A 23183-nucleotide genomic window follows, 5' to 3' on the forward strand; every position below is an offset into this window, starting at 1 on the left:
GCCTGGGTTGAGGTGTGACTGTGGTGCCACCCATGGGAAAACCCACTGGGACCTGCTCATCCTTAACTGGGAGGCAGACCCCCAGAGGGCCTCAGGGAGCAAGTATAATCCCAAATAAAGGCAAGGCATTAAAGGATCCCTCAGGGCCCAGCATTATTAATGACCTCCCTAAGCTGGGGAAGGTCAATAGCTGTTTAGAAAGGGCTTCAAGGAAGAAACTAGTTTAATTTTTTTTTTTTTTAAGGAGGAATTATAAATACTTGCTCTCCATGAGGATGAGAGGTTGAGGCAGGATTTTCCCCAGATTAACAGTGTTTCTATAATCTTTGATGAACATGTGCCAAAGAGGAGGGTCTGTAAGTAGAAATTAATGACTAGATTGATTCTTTAATCTAATTTTCTCTTACTTACCCAGAGATCCCAAATTCCAAGAGAGAAAATACACTGTTTTCTAAAACAGATGAATACCTTCCATCCCATAGCACTCAGGAAATGAAAAAGGCTTTTAAAGCTTTAGAGGACAAATTTGAAATGCCACACGCTTTTAGTTTGGCAGTGAAAGTAAAAACAACCCAGGATTCCATTTGAGTGGTACAGGTACAGTGTTTATCTAACACTTTTCTCCAGGAGCTCTGAGCTCTGCTGGATGTAAACACTTTCTGCTGTTTTTTCCCCGAAGGGAAAAGGTGGTCAGCATTACTGGCCCAGTTTGGCAGCCATGGAAGCAAGGCAAATAATGCGGAATGATTTGTCCAAAAGAACACAGTGACAGTGTTAGACTGGGTTAGAAGTGTTACCCTCTCTCCACTGTCTGTCTTCTTGGTGAAGTTGCAGTTTCAGAATAGAAATTACTGTAAAAACGCTGGATTGGCCCAGCCTGGTGGCTCATGCCTGTAATCCTAGCACTTGGGAGGCCGAGGTGGGTCTCCCTGCCTCTACTAAAAATACAAAAATTAGCCGGGCGTGTTGGCACATGCCTGTAAGACCAGTTAGTCAGGAGGCTGAGGCAGGAGAATTACTTGAACCCAGGAAGCAGAGATTGCAGTGAGCTGAGATCGCACCACTGCACTCTAGCCTGGGCAACAGAGTGAGACTCAGCCTCAAAAAACAAAACAAAACAAAAAACCCCGGATTAAGCACCACTCACTGGAAAGGGGGGCAAAGAGGGGCACCCTAGTGACAGAGGTCGATTTCTTCAGGGCCTGGAAACATGTTTTTCTTCACTTGCTTTGCCCCCCACCCTGCAGGACTAAAGCTGCGCACCCCTCTGTGGCCACAGGCCAGCACTCTACTCATCAGCGAGGCTCCCCCAGGGCCTCCCGTCAGTACCTTTGTTTAGAGTCAGAGTGCTGGCATTTGCCCCAGTGACCTGATGTGGCTTGTGTGATGACCTAGTGATACTCGAGTTCAATTCTCCTTTGTTGAAAGCCTTCTATGTGCTAAGTCCTGAGGCTACACTTGGCAGAGGCAGAAGAAAGAAGCGATCTCCATCTCGTGCTGACTTCAGTGACTGTCTGAGGCCAGCCTGCATGGGAAGCTATGGGGTCCGTGGCTCTGTTATTAGTGGCTTGGGCACAGGGAAGTCACAGTGTGGAGGAGTGATTTCCTAGCTTTGGTTCCAACCCCATCTCTGCCACTCACAGACACTGGTGTTGAGGTTGAAGAAGCAGGTCGTTTAGCCTTGCCAAACTTGGGCCTCCTGACCTGTAAAATGGAGATCATGGTCTCAGCCTCACGGTGGCGGGGATGGGGGTGGAATTGGATAGTATATGTGAATGCCTGGCACCTAGGAGGCACACCATAGTTCTGGTTACTGTGATTGGTTTAGTTCCGAGTGTCTCTGCGTGATCCTTTGGCATCAGACTGGAAGCTATGCTTCTGCTGGTTCTGTCACTCCTGCCTTGGCTCATAGCTGGCAGGGAGGGCCACAGATGGAAAATTCCAGGCATTCTGGAGCGTTCCTCAAAGCACACCCACTGTTCCCATAGGAAAACCAGGAAGCTTCCAGACTACAGGGCCCAGGCCTCCCGCGTGCAGGGTGGGGTGAGGTGGTGTTTGAGCACATTTGTTTTGCTTTGTGGATTTCTTTGGAAATCGGAAAGGGCAGAGACTATTGCTAAAAAGACAGTGTTTTCTCCCTCTTCTCCATCTGATGTTGTCCATTAGATTTTTCCCCATCAGATGTTGGCTATTAGATTTGGGGCTGGGGGAAAGGGATCAGGTCTCCAGAAACTCCAGGTCTGCTTCCTGATTTCATAACTGGCTAGAATAAAATCCTTTAGGAAAAAAACGTCAGTGGGAGGTGAACGCATAGGGTTCGTGGAAAAGTTTCATAGCCTCTCCCCGCTCCCCCCATTACTTCCCACTGCTCCAGCAGATGCTGTTCAGATACCAGCACAGCTGACCTTGACCTTGACAGACAAGCCCCACCTCCTGTCCCACACCCCCTTCCCATGGGGCCGCTTTAACGGAAGGTGCTGCATTGTGCTCTTCGTACCCATGCAGGGCCACACACAGCCCCACGGGTGGGCAAAACACATGTCACAGACGCATGCAATTTTGTGCAGGAGAAGGGTGAGAGTGTGTTTGTCTTTCGCATGGTGGATGATATCTACCGGCATTTTGTTTTATCAGAGGTTACATAGATATTCTCTTCCTCATATAGGCTGAATTGTGCCCACCCAAATTCATAAGTGAAAGCCCCGATCCCCAGGACCTAAAAATGTGACCATATTTGGAGATAGGGACGTAAAGGAGCTGACTGAGTTAAAATGAGGCTGTGAGGGTGGGCCCTAATCCAATCTGACTGCTGTGCTCCTAAGAAGAGGAAATTTGAACACACAAAGAAACACCAGGGGTGCACATACACCCAGGAAAACCCATGTGAGGACCCTGAGAGAAGGCAGCCATCTGCAAGCCAGGTAGAGAGGCCTCAGAAGAAACCAGACCCGCCAACGCCCCGATCTCAGACTTTTAGCCTTCAGAACTGTGAGAAAATCAATTTCTGTTATTTAAGCCATCTAGTTCGTGGCCCTTTGTTCTGGGAACCTCAGCGAACTAATACACTTTCCATTTATGTACAAGTTTTGTTGTTGTTTTTTAAATTGGGAGTCTCATTTCCTTGAGTTCGAGAGATATACTCGAAGGGAGCTTGTTTTATTGAGTAAGGTTTATTGCAAACCACCCCATGAAGCTCTTGGCCAATTTAGAAAAAGACCCAAATAAAGCCCTTGTCCACTAATGTTGGTCTCTTTGCACTGCAGATCCTAAACCGTAGAGATCATCAGAGAAGACGGATCTATTTGTACCGACACGAAAGGTTGTGCGTTTATGAGATTTGTCCTGCCAAGCAGTGCCAGGAAAAATGAGTGATTGTGGTAGCAAGTTATTCGTCTTACAAATTGATTTATAAAGATCATTAGAGACCTTGACATTTGTCTCACTGAAAAAGATTCTTTTCTTATTTAATAAGAAATATGTTTCTGCCAGTTGTAATTCTAGTTAACCTCATACAATATGTTCTGAGCTTTACTTTTTCCTTCAGTTGTTGATAATTTGATAAACTTTTATTGCATCTGCAGTTCTTTTTGAGGCTAGAAGATTCTAGAATTTCTGATAATAACTTTCTTTTGAAGAGCACTCTCAAAGAAGGCTTCTAACAACCCTGTGAGGCGGTACATGTATCATTACTAACAACTAGCACTTGTACAGCACTTTATCTTTCACAAAGCACATTTATACACACCATTTCATTTAATTGCCCCAGCAGGTAAATGCAAAGAAGTTAAATGCATCGCTCAGACACATAGCAATTTTTCATGCTGAGCTGGGATTACAAGGCAAGCTAGAGCTTTTTCCACAATGCCATCCTTTCTCTTCATAAACAGAGGTTTTCTAAAATAGTTAAAATGGTGAATTTTATCTTTAGATTACTTTTTAATTGATACATAATGGTTGTACATATTTATGAGGTACCTGTGATGTTTTGATACATGCATGCAATGTGTAATGATCAAATCAGGGTAAGTGGGATAGCCATAACTTCAAACGTGTCATTTCCTTGCGTTGGGAACATTCCAATTCTTCTAGCTATTTTGGAATATGTAATGAGTTATTGCTAGTCATCCTGTTATGCTACTGAACTATAGAACTTACTCCTTCTAGCTAACTGCATGTTTGCACCCATTAACCAGCGTCTCTTCATCCAGGCTCAGAGGTTTTGTTGTTCCACAGTTACCCAGAGGGAGAAACTGAGAGGGAGGCAGATGGGTCTTAAGGAAGTGGTACTATTTGTCAGCAAGGGTTCAACTGCAACCCTGAAACTGAATCACATCCCATAGTCATTCTAGAAACTCTTCATGTGTGTGATTCTAAAGTCCAAATAAACTATCATTTTGTGGGTATCAACTATGCAAATAAGTGTCTTGAACTCCCTTTTTTTTTTTTTTTTCCTGATACAGAATCTTGCTCTGTCACCCAGGCTGGAGTGCAGTGGCATGATCTCAGCTCACTGCAACCTCTGCCTCCCTGGTTCAAGTAATTCTCCTGTCTCAACCTCCTGAGTAGCTGGGATTACAGGTGCCCACCACCATGCCTGGCTAATTTTTGTGCTTTTAGTAGAGATGGGGTTTCACTGTGTTGGTCAGGCTGGTCTCAAACTCCTGACCTCATGATTCACCCACCTCGGCCTCCCAAAGTACCGGGATTACAGGGGTGAGCCACCGGGCCTGGCCTCAAACTTCTTATCTTTTTAAGTAATCTGTTGGAATTCAGTATCAGAGCTGTCAGAAAACTGATTGACTTCTTTTCGCCCCTAGCTGAGGGGTTAATTGCCCGAATTGAAACCTAGGGACGGAAGGAAGAGGCGAGGGAGGGATCACAGGCAGACTTTCAGTCGCTCTGGGAAGTCACAGTCATGAGCCATCCGAGGCTGCTGCTGCTGTTTGCACTGGCAGGCTCAGTCTTCGTTTCCACCCAGGACTTTGTCTAAGGACATGCTGTCTCTGTTCCCGTTTTCACCTTCATCCAGAGCAACCCCGGCTTGCCAGACTTGTCTTCGCCCTGTGTCTTGTTGCTTCATTGCCTCTTCTGCAGCGCACGAGAAGGGAGCCAGCTGGAGAGGAAAGCTCAGCCTGGCTTGGAGTCATGGCCAGAATGGACTGAATCCCAGGGGGACTTGTTTGTGTGTTGGGTTAACGGCCTCCACTGGTGTAAAGGTCCCGTAACTCACGGCTACTCATCCTTCCGGGCCCGGTTCAGATGCCACATCTTCGGTCAGGACTCCCCCTGATGAAACACAAAACTAATCTCTCCTTCCGCTGGAGCCCCAAAGCACTTTCCTGGGTCCTTCCTAAGAGCATTCCTCCCCACTAGCTTATATCTTGGTTATCTATATACCCATTTTATCACCCTAATAGACTGAGAGGACTCATTCAGCTCAACCAACCCCAGTGTGCAACCAAAACTGCTCAGCGGTGAGGATGTGAAACTGAATGGAATTCACATGCCCCCAGATGTCAGGTTCAGAGGTACTCCTTAGCCAAGCAGGAGTGCCCTGCTTCCTTGAATGGATGAGAATGTAAATGTTTCATCCACAAGAGTTGGATGCATTTTTCCCGATGCGAGGGTGCCTAATTCAAGCCGCCTGCCCCTAAACTAATGCCGTCTTCCTCCCACTCCCCAACTGCGTCTTTATTTTCTTAAGCCTTTTTCCCCCTTGGTAGGTTTCAGTGGCTCTAATCACCCATCCTACCTCCTACACCCTCCTTCTCCTCTCAGCCTTGGTCCACAAACCCTGGAGTAAACTCCAAAAACAAAGTGACCTTCACAGTGCTGACTCATCAATATTCAAATTCCCACCTGGGGCCCTTGAGGGGCTTACTGGGGAGTCAGGGGCAGCAAAAACTTGGCTAGACTGAGACCTGTTAGTGAAGTCTACTGCTCTGTGAATATCTTAGAAATGTTGCTACTGATGGGATACTCTTTAACAAATTTTTCAGTTAGGGGCCAGGCACCATGGCTCAATCCCAGCACTTTGGAAGGCCAAGACGGGTGGATCACCTGAGGTCAGGAATTCCAGACCAGCCTGGACAACACAGCGAAAACCCGTGTCTACTAAAAATACAAAAATTAGCTGGGCATGGTGGTGGGCACCTGTAATCCCAGCTGCTTGGTAGACAGAGGCGGAATAATCACTGGAACCCAGGTTGCAGTGAGCTGAGATCTGGCCATTGCACTCCAGCCTGGGTGACAGAGTGAGACTCCATCTCAAAATAAATAAATAAATAAAATTCAGTTTATAATTTTTTTTTTTTTTGACAGAGTCTTGCTTTGTCACCCAGGCTGGAGTGCAGTGGCCCAATCTTGGCTCACTGCAACCTCTGCCTCCCAGGTTCAAGTGATTCTCCTGCCTCAGCTTCCTGAGTAGCTGGGATTATAGGCACCCGCCACCACGCCTGGATAATTTTTGTATTTTTAGTAGAGATGGGTTTTCACCATGTTGGCCAGGCTGATCTCAAACTCCTGACCTCGTGATCCACCCGCCTTGGCCTCCCAAAGTGCTGGGATTACAGGTGTGAGCCATCGCGCCCAGCCTCAGTTCATAATTTTTAAGGATGGTGGAAGAGAACTCACAATGATCAATTTCAGCTGCTAAACATTGTTTATCCATATATTGATTTGCCATAACTGATTTCTCTGTAGTCCTTGAGTTCTATAAAGGTATTAGTTAAACAGTGATGCTGGAACATACTCTAAATCTGAACACTGCCACTCCCAGGATCCTCCCCGACCCAGATCCAATCCCCTGAGTCCTTCTGTCTCCTCACTCACACTCTAAACTCTCAATAGTTTCTTCGTTTTGTGGAAGGTTTCCTTAAAACTGCAGGTCGAGCTGCTATGTTCTTGACGCATAGGCAGACAGCTGGCTGTGCACAATTCTTCCTGGGCAACTCGCTCGGAGCAGAGTGATCTTTTTTGAAGCTTGAGAATATCAATATGTGGCTGCTTTGCTAAAGTGCTTTCTGTCTCTCACAGTCAGAGAAATCTGCTTGCCTTGAGCTAGCCTCGAGTTTCTTGTTGAGAGCTAATTTTAGAGCTAATTTGGGTTCCATTAGTATATGGTTCTGTTGCAAATCTGACATTAACATTGGCGGCTTGATGAGTAACCAAGGGAGGAAAAGCCTTTTACCCTAACTGCAGCAATGCAGGCACATATGGTGTCATTTTTCAAGGAACAGATTTTTGTCTTTCATGCCATTTCAGAGCTGTTTCCCTCTGAAATTACCAGCTCTAATTTAATGCAGAACATGCCTGGATGTCACTGCAGAGATCTAGTTAAACTGAGAGAGCTGGCAGGTCCCACAAGTTTGCACAAACAGTGTTCATTTGCACAGTGTAATGCCTCCCAAGTCCATGCTCACAGGCTGGGAATCAGCCCCCAGCAAGGGTGGGGCTCTGCTCTTGGGGGTCTCCAAGCCTCTTAGGAGTCAGTGCTCCCCAGAATCCCAGCATCCCAACCTTGGGCTGATGAGGAGGGATGGTGCCAGAGCTGCCTTCTTTGTCTCTCTGCCTCTGTCTTTAGAATGAGCAGGATTTTTTTTTTAGATGGAGTTTCACTCTGTTACCCAGGCTGGAGCGCAGTGACGCGATCTCAGCTCACTGCAACCTCTGCCTTCAGGGTTCAAACGATTCTCCTGCCTCAGCCTCCTGAGTAGCTGGGATTACAGGCACACGCCACCATGCCCAGCTAATTTTTTTTTTTTTTTTTTTTTTTTGTATTTTTGGTAGAGATGCGGTTTCACCATGTTGGTCAGGCTGTTCTCCAACTCCTGACCTCAAGTGATCCACCTGCCTCTGCCTCCCAAAGTGCTGGGATTACAGGCGGGAGCCACTGCGCCCTGCTAAAATGACCAGGATTTAATGATTTCATCCCTGAGGCTGGGACTCTGCTTCTCCAGACTCTAGTAAGGGGAGGTTAGAGCATTTCCCGTTTCACCCCATGACCAGCTGCCCACGTGCTTGGGGCCAGGTGACTTTAACTGAGATCCGTGATTCCTACTGTGGCCGTGGCAGGGAGGACAGGAGACCTGCTTGCATCTGAACTGGTCACTGGCTGGATGACCCTGTTTCCTGAGTCCCCATTTTCTCACCTGTGAAAAGAGAGAATTCTGAGAGTATCTCCGCTCAAGAGCCCGTAATAGTAACTTGCATTTATCTAACTTTTTACATTTTTCTGAGAACTTTAATTTTGTTCTGTCCTGTGAGCATTACAACATCCTGTGAGGCAGGCATTCCTGTCTTACACTTGGGAAATTCTGACTCAGAGAGGCAAGGAAACTTGCCCAAGCCCACACAGCTGGTAAGCGGCAGAGATAGACTGGGACCTAGTTGGCCTCACTCCCAGTTTAAGGCTCTTAGAATCAACAGATGGAATCAGAAACTAAGCTTTGAACACTGCATCCCATGACGAGGGCTCATCTTGGAGAGCAGACAGCCGTGCCCCACAGGCCTACAACTGTTCAAACTTTTCCAAGGTGAAAAGACGGCACAATGGCCTGCGAAATTATATTCTTTCTTTGGGTCGCGCAATATCACGAACGAGCTCCCCAGAAGAGGCTGGAATGCAGCAGGAAAGGTATGAGTCCTGGTTCCAGTCTTGGCTCTGTCTCAAGTCACTGTGTGACCTTGAACAAGTCACTTGGCCTCTCTGAGCCTTAGTTCCTAAAAGAGGCAGGTAGGTAAGCTATTCTCCAAAGTAGGTTACCTCTGGAGAGGTCTATGGTTCTATGGCAACAGGTTCAGTGCCAGCACCAAATCCCGCAGCAGCCAGCGTAAGACCTTTGTTCAGAGAGCCGTCTCCATGCCCAAGATTCAAATTCTGAAAAAGGAAAATGCTCCAGGAGGTTAAAAAGTGAACTTGATCTAAACAGCAACCAAGGCAAGTGACTCTGGTAAGTGACCAGGCAAATTGAAAAACTGGGGTCACACACTGAGATCCCGCAGGGGCCAGATGGGGTAAGAATAGGGGAGGCAGACCTGGTACAGGACAGTGGGGAGTGGTGGGGACCGCAGCAAGCCGGCAAACGCTGCCTGACTTCAAAAGGGACAGTGACCACTCAACTCCAGCCAAATGTTGTCAGGCGGGAATAGAGATGCAGTGTCAACAATCTTCCAGCTTTTCAAGAGAATCGTAAATCTGAATATTCATGTGAAATATCCTAATTTTTAAACATTGGAAACAAACCCAAAGACTTAAAAAACGTTTCATGCCAAACAGAATGTGTCTGCTAGCCATATGCTGCCCAGGCGCGCTAACATCTTCTCGGGGAGTTTGTGTCTGTCTTGGCCTTCAACAATTTCAGGGAGCCTGTTTCCTGGCCTTCCTTGGGAGCATGCTGCAGTGGTGACCTGCCTGAACCCTTTCAAGTCAACAATACTTTACATCACGCAAATCCCATTTTCCTGTCGATGGCCTTTGAGGCTGGATGCCTGACAGGGGCCAGCGTGCACACCCGGTTCCCACTCCGCCTGCCTGAAAATAACCTTCTCCAGAGAGACAAACAACGGTGGGAGGGGAAAAGGATGATTTGGCCTTGCTCGGAGGGTAAAACAGATGAGGTTATTTTTTCCTGCCATCATTTCTACTTTATTGGATCACATAACCATTTTTATTGTTAATTTCGGTGCAAATTAATTGCTATACAAAGGAACAGAAATGCAGATGAATGTCCTCGCCATGACTTGAACCTTAAACGGCAATTACTTGGCTTTGTAATCTAATAGAGCATGTATCAGTGAGCTGTGGTGCGTTCTCCGGCCCAATTCACTGCTAATGGGAAGAGGGATATCCCTGGAGATTCCTGAACAACCTGGCTAACCTGGGGTAGGTGTTGCAGATTCCAGGGCCTCTGTGTGCCTAGCCTCCTCTTTCCAAGTGTGATTGAATGAAGGTATTAGAGGATTTGACAGTATTCCCATGGACTATTTTTTCCCCCCAAAGGATTTTTTTTTACCACGCTTTTGTGATTCTGTACTTACTTTTTTTTCTTCAGAGCCACATGTAAAACATCAGACCTAGAAGGCACTTTAGAGAAACCTCTGTCTTTCCGTGGCCTGGCAGTATCCCTAGTCCCCCCGCCTGGGTGTGAGAGCCCTCCCAGGTGCGCTCAGGCACTGGCCCCTTTAGGGTCCTGATCGTGCTGGGCTGGAACTGTCTAGTTATTTGACTGAGTCTTCCCCAAATGGACTATAAACATCTCAAAAGCAGGGACAGCATCTTACCCACCTTAATGCCCTCTGCTCAGGACATGGTGGTAGTGGTGTAAGGGTAGTGGTGTAAGCAGCAATGCCCAGAAACTAAAGAAAAAAGCTGCCCAAACCCCTCACTTCATCTGTGCTGGTAGCGCCCCAGTGAATCCTCCCACAGATACCACACAAGTAATTTCTTCCTTTGAGCCACAGAGTTTTGCAATTTCCTGCCTAATTTTGTCATCTTCCATGTAATAGTAAAAGTCAAAATAGCCATCTAGACATATTTTCTTAGTTTCCATTTGCCAAATCAATTCCATCTCTCTTACAAATAAAATGTAGTTACTTTTTGATCAAATGAAAAGATATTGTGTGACTAATGAAATTGTACTGTATAAAAAATTCTTTTTAAGAAAGGAAGAAAGTTTCTTAATGAACAGTCAATTCTAGACTCTAGATCAAATCGAACAAATATTTTTTCCTTGCCCTTGGAATAGCTGTACTGGAAACTGTTTTGAAGCTCCTATGATAAGACTTTAGATTCTCATCACAAAGAACTGAAGGTATTGTATGACTAGTTTTCTTTAAACTTTATAGCCATTTGAGAGCCTGTTATAATTCAGAGAATTTTTGACTCACTTGCAGGAAATTTTCTTAGCCTACATATTTTACATTCCAATATAAAAGTCCTTAACTTTTCATCAGAAGTGGTTTAAAGCATCAAATGTAAGCTAGTCATAATGACTTTCTTGTTTTTCTTGATTTCCTTATAGAGGTTAGCTACATGGATATAAGCAATGGGCATTTTCTGTTTTTAAGTCTATAATCTTTACAGAGCCTAGTACAGTGCCTTATACGCAATCAATGTTTGTTGAATGAATGCATAAATGACTGAATAGATGTCTCTTGAAAAAAGATAAAACATTATTCTAGAGCATTCGTCCTTTGATGATGCTGATAGAACCCAAAGATTTAGACTAATAGAGTGTCAAAGCTAAAATTACCCAGAAATATATAATCTGGTTCAGTGTTTTTTTTTTTTTTTTTTTTAACTTTTCAGATTTAGAGATTAAGGTTCAGAGAACCCACAGATCACCTGAAATCCTCATTGGGAATTTCAGGAAATAGTACTAAATATGAACTCTAAGGTAAACACAGGTTTCCATGGCAGCTGAACATGGGCTTGTTAGTTGCTTTCAATTTTCTTTACCTTTGTGAAATTCTTGTAAACTGGGATTCAGAAGTATGTAAGTGACTAGTTCATGAAAGCTCTTAAATACTACCTGGCTCTCTCATCCACTAGTTGCTATGGAGTAGAGTTTGGTATTTGGTGGCTCTGAGACCCCGCAAGGGCTCCATTACTAATTCAGGGGGAGTGGAAAGGACTCTGAGTCCCCCATCAATTGGGGCCCTGGCTCCAGCTATGCCAGCCATAGATCCTAAGACAAATCAACTGCCCAAGCTCCATCCTCATCCATAAATAGAAGTGGTAGCCTCTGTTCTCCCTTCCTCAGTGTTTCGGAAATGGGAAAGCCCACAAATACAAGGAGCTAAGGTTGTTCCCAGGGTAGCGCAAGCAAGGGCATACCATGGGGGTTGGGGGCGGCAACCCTGGGCGCTGTGCTTTCCTGCTCGAGAACTAAGAAATAGGGAAAATTAACCTTCTAAGAGTCAAACCAGTGGTTCCCAACTTTTTCCAGTATAAATCCTCCTTTTTTCCTTTTTTTTTTTTTTTTGAGGCAGGGTCTCACTCTGTCACCCCTGCTGGAGTGCAGTGGTGTGATCTCAGCTCACTGCAACCTCCATCTCTTGGGCTCAAGCCATCTTTCCACCTCAGCCTCCAGCGTAGCTGGGATTACAGGGGCCTGCCACCACACCTGGCTAATTTTTGTATTTTTTTGTAGAGATGAGGTTTCACCATGTTGCCCAGGCTGGTCTTGATCTCTTGAGCTCAAGTGATCCACACACCTCGGCCTCCCAAAGTGCTGGGATTACAGGCTCGAGCCACTGCACTTGGCCTAAATCCTGCTTTTATCCTCCAAATATTTCCCGGATGCATTCCCACACAATCATATTTATGCTTTTAGTATTTGTGACCAAGAAATACATCTTGGCCATAAACGATTAGGAATTATGACCACTCTGTAAATTGCTCATACTTTATTAATTGTTACATCATATGAATACTTTTGACAAACACTTGTACTGGATTAGTGCATGCTATATTTTCTCACAGATACTCTAGATACTCATGGATTAAATGGCTTCTCAAAATCACTCCCTCTGCTCTCAGATCAGGGAATTCCTGTATTAAACTATAAAATATAAACATAATAAATGGATAAGAGCCAAGCAATGCAACCACTTTAAGTGGACTCTGGCTCCAGGTGGAAGTCAGACTTACCAGACATTAACACATCCAAAGAAAGAAGGTGTTGGTCACAAGAAGGCTTGGTTACCAGTGGAAACTTAGAAGAGGTAGCACCACCCAGGGGAGCACTGGCAGTGCCCTCCAGTATGGCCCACGTCCTGGTAGACCTGGGTGCATTAGGCGGCCTATGACTCATGTAACTAACTAACTCCTTACACTCTACTACCAGCTCTGCTAAGCATCCTTGTTGCCAGCATAGAGCAGCCAGACATCTGATGGTTGTATTTTGCTGTAGACGGATGTCATGGCTTTAGATCCTAGAACTACCCTAAGAAGATGAGCCAAGTGCACACTTCTTTGAGATTAAACAAAGTACCCAAGTGATGGATGACAGGGTAGGTCTCTGAGCATGGCCCTGAGGCCTCTGAGTAGCCTTGGAACAGCCACCCTACTGGTCCCCACTGGGGTACACCTTTTTGATTCACCATGAACCGTAGTTTCTCAACCTCAGCACTCTAGACACTTTGGGTGAGATAATTGCTTGGTGTGAAGGGCTGTTTTGAGCATTACAGGATATTGAGCAGAATCCCTTGGCTGCTATGTACTAGATGCCAGTAGCATCCCATTCCCCATCCCAATTGTGACAACCAAAAAGGTCTCCATACGTTGCCGAATGTTCCCGGGGCGAAGGGGAATGCCCCCCATCACAGTTGAGAACCACCATCATGACCCATCCCCGTCAAATATCTACAGGATGGGGCCACACGAGGTTCCTCTCAAAGACCAAATCATTTCTGAGTGCTCAATACATTAGATTTATATACAGTGTGACCTTTGTCTAAAGGATGTTAGAATTCTCAAAAAAAAAAAAAAAATCAATTTCAAGGAGCTTGTAGTTAATTCAGAAATACGACCAGGCTCCACTTCACTATAATGCAAAGGAAATAGGCATTCTGGCAACTGAGTGAATAGACACTTCCTTTGTTGACCTAGTGATTCAAGGGCCATTTTTCTGAACATCAATTGTTCTGTCACAAAAGTGTAATATGGATGGATCGCACTGGCTATGTGCGGATTCCAGGGGAGTCCCTGGAAGCTGCTGGCATTTTGTTGTTTTAAAAAAGAAATCCTTGATTTGTTTTTGATTTCTTATTAACCTCTTCTTCCTAAAAATAGTACAAAAAAATTTCAGTCACCTGAGAAACAAAATTATTTTGTGTTCAAAAATTGAGGGTATTTTTTTTTGGCTGAAATTGTTCCAGCATTTTTTTTGAGGTAAAATATACATCTAAAATTTACCATATTTGCTATTTTTAAGGGTGCCCTTCAATGATAATACATTTATATTCTTTTTTCCCCTTCATCCTCTCCCTCCTTCTACCCTTCCCTGCCTCTGGTAACCACCATTCTCTGCTCTACCTTCATGAGACCCGCTTGTTAAGCTTCCAGAGTTCTAGCATTTTCTAAAAGATTCTGCCATCGGAAACTCCTTGGTTTGAAGAGAGCATTCCCACCACCGTCAGGCCTTTTAGGAGTGTAGCATCCTTCACGGCTCCAATCTATATGCAGACAGGTACAGCTGGTTCTGTTTGGGGGCGAGGTTTTCCCCTGCTGGCCGCATCCATACGGCCTCCAGGGCTACCAACTGCTATTCACATGTGTCCAGTGCTGTTGGTGGAAGGGGCCACACCAAGTAAACCCAGGTGTCTTCACTCCCTACCGTCCAGGCCCAGCTGTCTCTTCCTGCTTCTGCAAGTCTAGTTTTTCCTAGTCTTTTTTTTTGAGACAGAGTCTCGCTCTATTGCCCGGGCTGGAGTGCAACCTCAGCTCACTGCAGCCTCTGCCTCCCAGGTTCAAGCAATTCTCCTGCCTCAGCCTCCTGAGTAGCTGAGATTACAGGCACGTGCCACGAAGCCCAGTTATTTTATTTTATTTTATTTTTTGTATTTCTGGTAGAGATGGGATTTTGCCATGTTGGTCAGTCTTGTCTCGAACTCCTGACCTCGTGATCCACCCGCCTCTGCCTCCCAAAGTGCTGGGATTACAGGCATGAGCCACCATGCCCAGCCTAGTGTTTCCTAGTCTTTGGGAGAAGAAAATCCGGTTTTGCAAGCACACTGCTGAGCCTTCGTGTCTAATCCTGGCTCTGTGGGTTCTGTGAGTGTTTGTTTCTGACCAGTTGGGAGTGGTGTGCCCTTTGGTACCAGCAAGAGAGCAGAGTACAAGGGAAATACACAGACCAGCTCTTGGAGATTTAACCCTATCTGTTGTCTTACCTACTATGTGAGCTAGAAATGAAGACCGAAAAGCGCAACCTTCAAGGCAGCCCTGCACGGAAGCCACTTCCCAGAGGGCTGCGGCTGAGGCACCCCACTCGCCAGACGGCTGGGCCTGGAACTCCATTTAGTCTTTTCTTACTGGAGAAAAAAAGCTCCTGCTTGGGTCTTTGTCCATAGTATTAAAGAGAGACTCTTGGGGAGCCCTGGATGTAAAGGCAGAGGACCCTGTAAGTTGCCCCAGTGGGAAGCCTGCTAGGAAGAAGAGTGGTTGCCTGGGCCCAAATGCAGGCAGGCCAGCCCCCTTCAAGACACCCCAAATGAGAAAAGGGGGACCCATCACAATGGCAGCTGTTCTCCACCTCACCATGGCCTCTGAGGACGAGCAGGAGAGGAGGGGAACCTGGTCTCACTGTGAGGAAGGAGCAAACTACAAACGCTTGTGGCCATTCTTTTTTTTTTTTTTTTGAGACAGAGTCTTGCTCTTGTTGCCCAGGCTGGAGTGCAATGGTGCCATCTCAGCTCACCACAACCTCCGCCTTCCAGGTTCAAGTGATTTTCCTGCTTCAGCCTCCTGGGTGGCTGGGATTACAGGTGCCCACCACTACCACACCTGGCTAATTTTTGTATTTTTAGTAGAGACAGAGTTGCATCATGTTGGTGAGGCTGGTCTCAAACTCCTGATCTCAGGTGATCCACCTGCCTCGGCCTCCCAAAGTGCTGGGATTACAGGCGTGAGCCACTGTACCCGCCATGTGCCATTCTTTCTTTCCCCTGCTGGGTGGGCTGGGTGCTGGTGTAGTCACCTGTCAGCCAGTGCTGCTCAGTCTTAGGGAGCCTGTGTGCAGGAGAGACAAAGCCTTTGTGCAGAATGCCCCACCCTAGGCACTTGACAGGGTGAGTGAAGGGCCTGTGGTATTTCAGCCTCCACCCAGCTGCTGGACAGGCAGCCACATGCTGAACAGCCTCACCTGCCGCAGCCTTGCTCTCAAGGGTTCTGCTTTCCCCCATGAGGAGAAATAAGGGACCAACTGATCACGCCTACTGGGTGCCAGGTACTTTATATATTAGCTCCTTTAATCACCCCAACAACCATGTGAAGTGGGATTTATTTATTTTTTTGACAGAAACTTGCTCTGTCACCCAGGCTGGAGTGCAGTGGTGCAATCTCAGCTCACTGCAACCCCCACTTTCTGGTTTCAAGCGATTCTTCTGCCTCAGCCTCCTGAGTAGCTGGGACTTCAGGTGCCCATCACTACCACACCCGGCTAATTTTTGTATTTTTAGTAGAGACGGGGTTTTACCATGTTGGCCAGGCTTGTCTCGAACTCCTGACCTTGCAATCTGCCCGCGTCAGCCTCCCAGAGTGCTGGGATTACAGGCATGACCCACCGCGCGCAGCCTGAAGGATTTTTATCCCCATTTTATAGATGAGGTAACTATAGCTTTGTGATGTTTTGCACTAAGTAAGGCCTGGGGAGTCTTCACAGAGAGGGACTGGCCTAGAGGCTCCGAGCGGTCAGCTAGTTCCCTGGTTCACTGCTGTCCCTGGGGAGTTGTGGACGAGCAGTGACCCAGGCAGGTAAAGGGTAAGAATCGCTGCTTGAGGACCCAGACAGATACCCAGGAAAGGCCTTTGCCCGGGAAGGTCTATACAGTGAGACAGACAGGACCAGCCTCTCCTGAGACAAACTACTGCTCTTGAATTTGAAAAAAATTCTCAAGTCTGCTTCTCATCTGTAATTCTTCGTACCACTGTGTCTTTTTCCCAGTTGGTATTGGCAGCAATAAAATGCCTTGAGGGCCAGACAGGGCATCAAACTCGGGGAAAGCTGGGGAACTCTGTGTCCTCTGAATCCAGTTCCGATGGAAAGGAACCCCAAGAGGGAGGACAGGTGGGGGCAGCTGGAAAGACAAGACCAGGCTCCCCTTCTTGGGTGTGTAGGGAGACAGTGGTTGGGACCCCCAAAGAGAGCAGTGGATGGGTCTGGCCAGTGGGGTGGGGTTCCCCGAAGGAGGCCTGTGTCCCGGGCTGTGTGGCCGCCGAGCTGCTGAGCCTGCTGAGCCCCGCATCCGGTCGGAAGTCCGAGTCTGGCACTTCTGGCTCCGGCTGCTGCAGCTGTTCTGGGGATCTGCACAATTAAAATTCTCCTAGCTGTCGGTGGCCGCAGGAATGCAGTCACGTGGTAGACGTGGTGCCTGGGAGCTGGGGTCAATAAGAGCTCAGTCTGAGAGAAAACGTGTCCCTTCCCTCTGAGACATGTCCCACTGCCGGGCGATTGCTCGAGGCAAACCTCATCACCCACAGGGAAGGGATCCTGCGAGGGACCCAGCCTGGCCTGGGAGCTCTCAGGGGCACGGGTGGTGAGTGAGGACACAGGGACACAGGAAAATCGCTTCTCCTGCTGACCAGGATGTCGCTGGCCTGCCATTTCTGTAGCGGCTCCTTGCCCATGCTTCCACTTCCCTTCATTCATTCTCCTCTCTACCACGATGCTACTTTCTCTGCAAGCAAGCAAGCGTCTGGTTCCCAGATAACTTCAGAACTACTGCCTTAACGACTTCACTCCTCTATTATCCTGTCCCTTTTGCTAAGAACTGGCAATCAATAAGAGGGCAAAAGCTTTCCTTTGAATTTCCTGAGTGAACACCAAGGCTTTGTTATTTCTGGGTCCCGGGGATTGAAGAAGGACCAGATTTCCCGCTCCTCTGCTCCGTCCTCCCTCCTGCAAGCCTCTGGATGAGAATGCTAGTCACCTAGTCACCTGTGCTCACACCTATTTTGTAAATCTTCTAACGCTCCCTCCAGCCCACTCAGCCCTCCTCTGCCAAAGGAGACACTGGAGCCAGGTCTTGCTCAATTTCAGCCGCCCCCAACCCAGCTTTTTATTACTGGGGAACCTCCCTCCACACCCAGGAAGTTATTTCCCGAAGGAGCCCGATTCCTTCCTATTGTTTTTCCAGTTTGTTTTGTGCTGCTGTTTTTGGTTCTTCCTAACAGAAACCCTCATTCCTGTCAGAAATTCACACTCTCCTATCAGCAACCTTTTTTCTTGTCAGAAATCATTGTTGTGTCAGAAATCACTACTTTTTTTTTTTTTTTAATCTGAGACGGAGTCTTACTCTGTCACCCAGGCTGGAGTGCAGTGGAGCAATCTCGGCTCACTGCAACCTCCGCCTCCTGGGTTCAAGCAATTCTCCTGCCTCAGCCTCCCAAGTAGCTGGGATTGCAGGTGCCCACCACCACGCCCAGCTAAGTTTTGCACTTTTAGTAGAGATGGGGATTCACCATGTTGGCCAGGATGTTTCGAACTCCTGACCTCAGGTAATCCACCCCCTCCATCGGCCTGATGGGTGGATTACAGGCATAACCTAGAATTATAGGCATGAGCCACCACACCTGGTGGAGAAACCATTACTTTCCTTTTAGAAATCACCATCCTGGGAAAAATTAGTTTCCGTCAGAAATCCTTGTTTTCTTGTCAGAGCTCCATGCATCTCCCATCGGAAGCCAACATCTGCAGTCAGACATCCCTGTGTTCTTGCATGAAACACTGCTCTCCTGTCAAAAATCCTTGGTCTTCTGTCAGAAATTCCTGGCAGGAGCTTTCAGTCAGAAGTCATTACTTTCCCATAGGCGATCACTGTTCCTTGCCTGATCCTTCCTTCCCCGGAATATTCGGAGTTGCTTGTCATCCTTTGACACTGGCAGTTCCCTCGTGACTTCCTCGCCGGGAGAGGAGAAGGCCACTGTCGGCTGTTCGCACCTGCTTTGCCACATCTGTTGAACCTCAGTGTCGTCTCCAGAAGCAGCCTGGGGCAGTGGACACAGCATGGGGGTGTCCACAGCCTCCTAGACCCCTCCTGAGTGATGACAGACAAGTCATTTCTGCCTGTTGGACCTTCTCCCCATCTTTTTGATGGGGGTGAGAATATCATCTACTCTGCCTGCTTCGCTGCGTCATTTAATTTAGATCAATGACACCTCTGACTTCCAAAAAGTTGCTACCTTGTTTGAGACTAAATCTCTTCATGTAATTTTTACTCACTGTTGCTCCACAGGGCAAATCTAATACATCTTCCATTCCACAGCCCTTCAACCCTGCCCCGTAATCTTCTCTTACCTGGCAAAAAACGCCTCCAGTTCTCTAATGCTCAATTTCAACCTGTTCAGTTCCTTGTGCTGTGTGACTGGTTTCCAGGTCTGTGGCCAGCCTGCTCCCCGAATTCCGCCCCTGATCCCACATTGTTTGAGTTTGTCTGGGTCTTTCTTGGAGTGTGCTCTGATCAGCTCAGAGGAGAGCAAGATTATCACCTTGGTCAGGATGGCATAAGCTTTTCTTTTTTTTTTTTTTTTTTTTTCTGAAACAGAGTTTCATTCTGTCACCCAGGCTGGAGTGCAGTGGCACGATCTTGGCTCACTGCAACCTCTGCCTCCCAGATCAAGTGATTCTCCTGCCTCAGCCTCCTGAGTAGCTGGCATTACAGGCACGCGCCACCATGCCTGGCTAATTTTTTATTTTTAGTAGAGACAGGGTTTCACCATGTTGGCCAGGCTGGTCTCGAACTCCCGACCTCAGGTGATCTACGCACCTCAGCCTCCCAAAGTTCTGGGCTTACAGGTGTGAGCCACTGTGCCTGGCCTTGCGTGAGCTTTTATACTGCATATTCAATGTGCCATTTACTATGTAGACTCTTTTCAGCCAGAAGCTCCATTTATTCACTTTTATTTTTCTATTAGAGGTTTGTAACTTTCTCTGAATACATTTTTCATGTCATTTTACGTTAATTGCAGAATAATGTTTTGGATTCTTCAGGGAATAAGCTCTCTTCATTGTATTTCCTTCTAGTCTTCATCACTGGAATCTAGAAATGGTATTTTTTTTTTTTTTGAGAAGGAGTTTCACTCTTGTTGCCCAGGCTGGAGTGCAACAACGTGATCTCGGCTCACTGCAGCCTCTGCCTCCTGGGTTCAAGCAATTCTCCTGCCTCAGCCTCCCGAGTAGCTGGGACTACAGGCGTGTGCCACCATGCCCAGCTAACTTTTTTTTTGTATTTTTAGTAGAGACAGAGTTTCACCATGTTGACCAGGATGGTCTTGATCTCTTGACCTCGTGATCCATCCCCCTCGGCCTCCCAGAGAGCTGGGATTATAGGTGTGAGCCACCGCGCCTGACCAGAAATGGTATATTGATTTAATTTTTTTCTTAGAATCTGAAATGTTGCTGAACTGATTTGCCATTTCTAAATAGTTTTCCTGGAACACTCTGCGTCCTTCATGGGGTGGTCACCCATTCTGTCTTGTGATGGCAACAGCTTTATGGCAAGTTGCAGACGTGTTCCACCTTGGAACCGCTCACAATGGGTGCCAACGCCCCCTCAGCAGGGGCTGTGCTGGCTATCAGAGGGCACATCGGAGTACAAGGAAATGGGGGGCGCATTACTAACAGGGTAATCTTTTGTTAATTCTGATTTCCATTTCTTGAAGTAAATCGTTCTAGTAACTTTGGTAATTCAGCTATTAATAGCAACCCATTGCCACATACTTCACAAGTGAACACGGATCACACCAAAGTCGAAAACACTTGGCCTGGTGATTAAACAGGTTTTTCACTGGATTATAGACTTTAAAATAGTGAATTTTAAGTGATGTGAATTAGTCCTTCCCCTGCTAAATGACAAAAAAAAAAAAAAAACAGAAAAAGTTTTAAAAATAGACTTTGGAGACAAATAGTCAATGTCCCAGCTTTGCCCTTAACAGGCCCCATGGCCTTAGGAAATTACGGTACAGTCTTTGATTTCTCTGAATCTCAATTTCATCCTATGTAAAACGGGATTATCAATTGCCCCTCTTTCATTCCACTGATAAAAGAAACTCCACCCCACGCTGTGAAGTAGCTAATCAAAATATCCCATTCTCCTAGACATATTATTGATGAAGACACACTCACATGACCCAAAGAGGCTCAATCAAGATTCTCGAGGAGGGCAAATGTGGATGTTGGGTCAAAATAGGGCTCTCTCCTTCTAAAATCATAAGATGTAAAGCTCATGAAAGCCAGAGTTACTGGGGGTCATATTTCCCGTGACATGGCAAGAACATAACTGGAGAGCGAAGCTGACGTAGCGGAAATGAAGGGAGAGAGAAAGATATCTGACATTGTCAGAATTAAGTTGTCCAGCTTAGTCCGAAGCTAGACAACTCCTGATATTTTCATTTACGTGCACCAATAATTCCTTTTTTCCTTAAGCTTGTTTGAGTTGGGTTTCTGTCATGAGCAACCCCAAGAGGCTTAATACAGAAATGTATTTCATCAGACCGTTGTGAGAATGACTTGTGGTAATACCTGTAAAGCATACAATGCTTATATAAGCAGGGACTCATAAACGGAAACTTACTATCATTAATGATAGCATCATGCAATGGATAGAAACAATTTTGTATATGCTTAACCTTTTTACCCTGTACTAGCAAAGATAGTACTAAGTAGCATATAAAGTAGAATCTCAATAAACATATCCTTGTAGACAAATTGGTATCTCTTTACCTTGATATAGAATTTACACATAAATTCATCTGAATTTCTCTCTGCTTTTTACCCTTAGGAGATAGAGATGATTCTACAAAATGGAAGGGGTGTTGAACTCGGGGGTCAAGAGACCAGGGTTCTCGTTCTGATGATGCCTTTCACACACCGTATGCCCTGGGGAAGCCCTTTCCTGTGTATGGGACTTGGTTTCTCCATTTGTCAAATTAGGCTATGGAAAAAGGTATCCAGAGATACTTTTAATGGCCCATGATTTCTTGGGATTAAAATAAATTCAATCTCATAGGCCTTTTGCCTCCTACCCACAGTCTCCCACAAGGACACATGGTCAGAGGTAGTCAGGATACTTGCAAATGTCCATTTGCACGACTTTGTATTCCCATGAGAAGATGCAAGGAAGTTCAGCACTCTTTACTTGCTAATGTAAAAATGTTACTGAATGCTTCTTAGAATGACTTTTCAAGGCCTGAATTATAATTTAATATCCAGAAAAAATCAATTGAAATGAATGTTTTTCATTCATCAGGCATTCATTTAAGGCCTTCTGGGTACACACTGTGCCCAGTACCTGGAGAACAAAGGGCCTAAGGCTCTGTTCCTGAGGTCAAGGAGAGCCCTGGCTCGCAAGGAATGCTCCCTGAGTATCTTGTTCATCAAAATTTCACTGGCGTTCAGATTGAAATGGGGATTTTGATAGGGCCAGGCACTGGGTAGACAAGTTTGTTGACATCGTCTTAACACTTGGTTATAACTTTTCCTGTACTTCCACCTCCCAGAAACACCAATCTGGCTGAAGAGAGACATGAGCCTCTGTAAACAGACTCTCCCTTCACAAAGGGGCCCTGACCCTCACAGCCCCATGCTTTCATCCTTGCTGCCTGATCCTAGGGAAGCTTTGCTCTGTGGTGGAGCCTGGAGCTGCGATGCATGCAGGCATCTGAAACCCCAGCTTTGCGGAAGACACAAGACATTGCTTTTTACTTTACCATTTGGAGAAAAGTCATTTTTATATTAACACAAATGTTGGTAGACAAGGAGCAAAGTTTAAGATTGGAATGACTTTAAGATTCGTTCTTTTTTTAAAAAATTATACTTACTGCGTGCTCACTATGTGCCAGCACCGTCCTAAGCCCTTGGGGACTGGTTAGTAGATAATGGAGACGGAGCAGTAGATGACGGCTGATACAGTTTGGATGATTGTCCCCTCCAAGTCTCGTGTTGAAATGTAATCCCCAGTGTTGGAGGCGGAGCCTGGTGGGAGGTGTCTGGGTCTTTCGGGCGGGCCCTCCTGAATGGCTGGGTGCTGTCCTAGAGGCAGTGAGTGGTTCTCATGAGATCTGGCTGTTTAAAAATATGTGGCACCTCCCCCATCTCTCTCTCGACTCCACTCTTACCACGTGACATCCCGCTCCCGCTTCACCTTCTGCTGCAATTAAAAGCTTCCTGAGGCCTCACCAGACACTGATGCTAGCACCATACTCCCTGTACAGCCGATAGGACCATGAGCCAATTAAACCTCTTTTTTTTTTTGAGATGGAGTCTCGCTCTGTCACCCAGGCTGCGCAATCTTGACTCACTGCAACCTCCACCTCCTGGGTAATTCTCCTGCCTCAGCCTCCTGAGCAGCTGGGACTATAGGCATGTGCCACCATGCCTGGCAAATTTTTGTATTTTTGGTAGAGATAGGCTTTTACCATGTTGGCCAGGCTGGTCTCAAACTCCTGACCCCAAGTGATACAG

At 46.4% G+C, this 23183-nt stretch overlaps 1 long non-coding RNA gene across 1 annotated transcript; it reads left to right on the top strand.

Annotated features, from left to right (window-relative positions):
* The first annotated feature begins 15847 nt into the window (after nt 1–15847).
* On the top strand, nt 15848–22972 carry LOC135270774 (uncharacterized). The gene is made up of 4 exons (XR_010338905.1): nt 15848–15950; nt 16326–16484; nt 21502–21666; nt 22220–22972. It is a non-coding gene; the product is annotated as an uncharacterized LOC135270774 (long non-coding RNA).
* Nucleotides 22973–23183: the final 211 nt, after the last annotated feature.

The sequence above is a fragment of the Aotus nancymaae genome, unplaced genomic scaffold (genome assembly GCF_030222135.1).
Source record: "Aotus nancymaae isolate 86718 unplaced genomic scaffold, 86718_ANA_hifiasm-v0.15.2.pri h1tg000067l, whole genome shotgun sequence".
In the NCBI taxonomy this organism is placed as follows: domain Eukaryota; kingdom Metazoa; phylum Chordata; class Mammalia; order Primates; family Aotidae; genus Aotus; species Aotus nancymaae.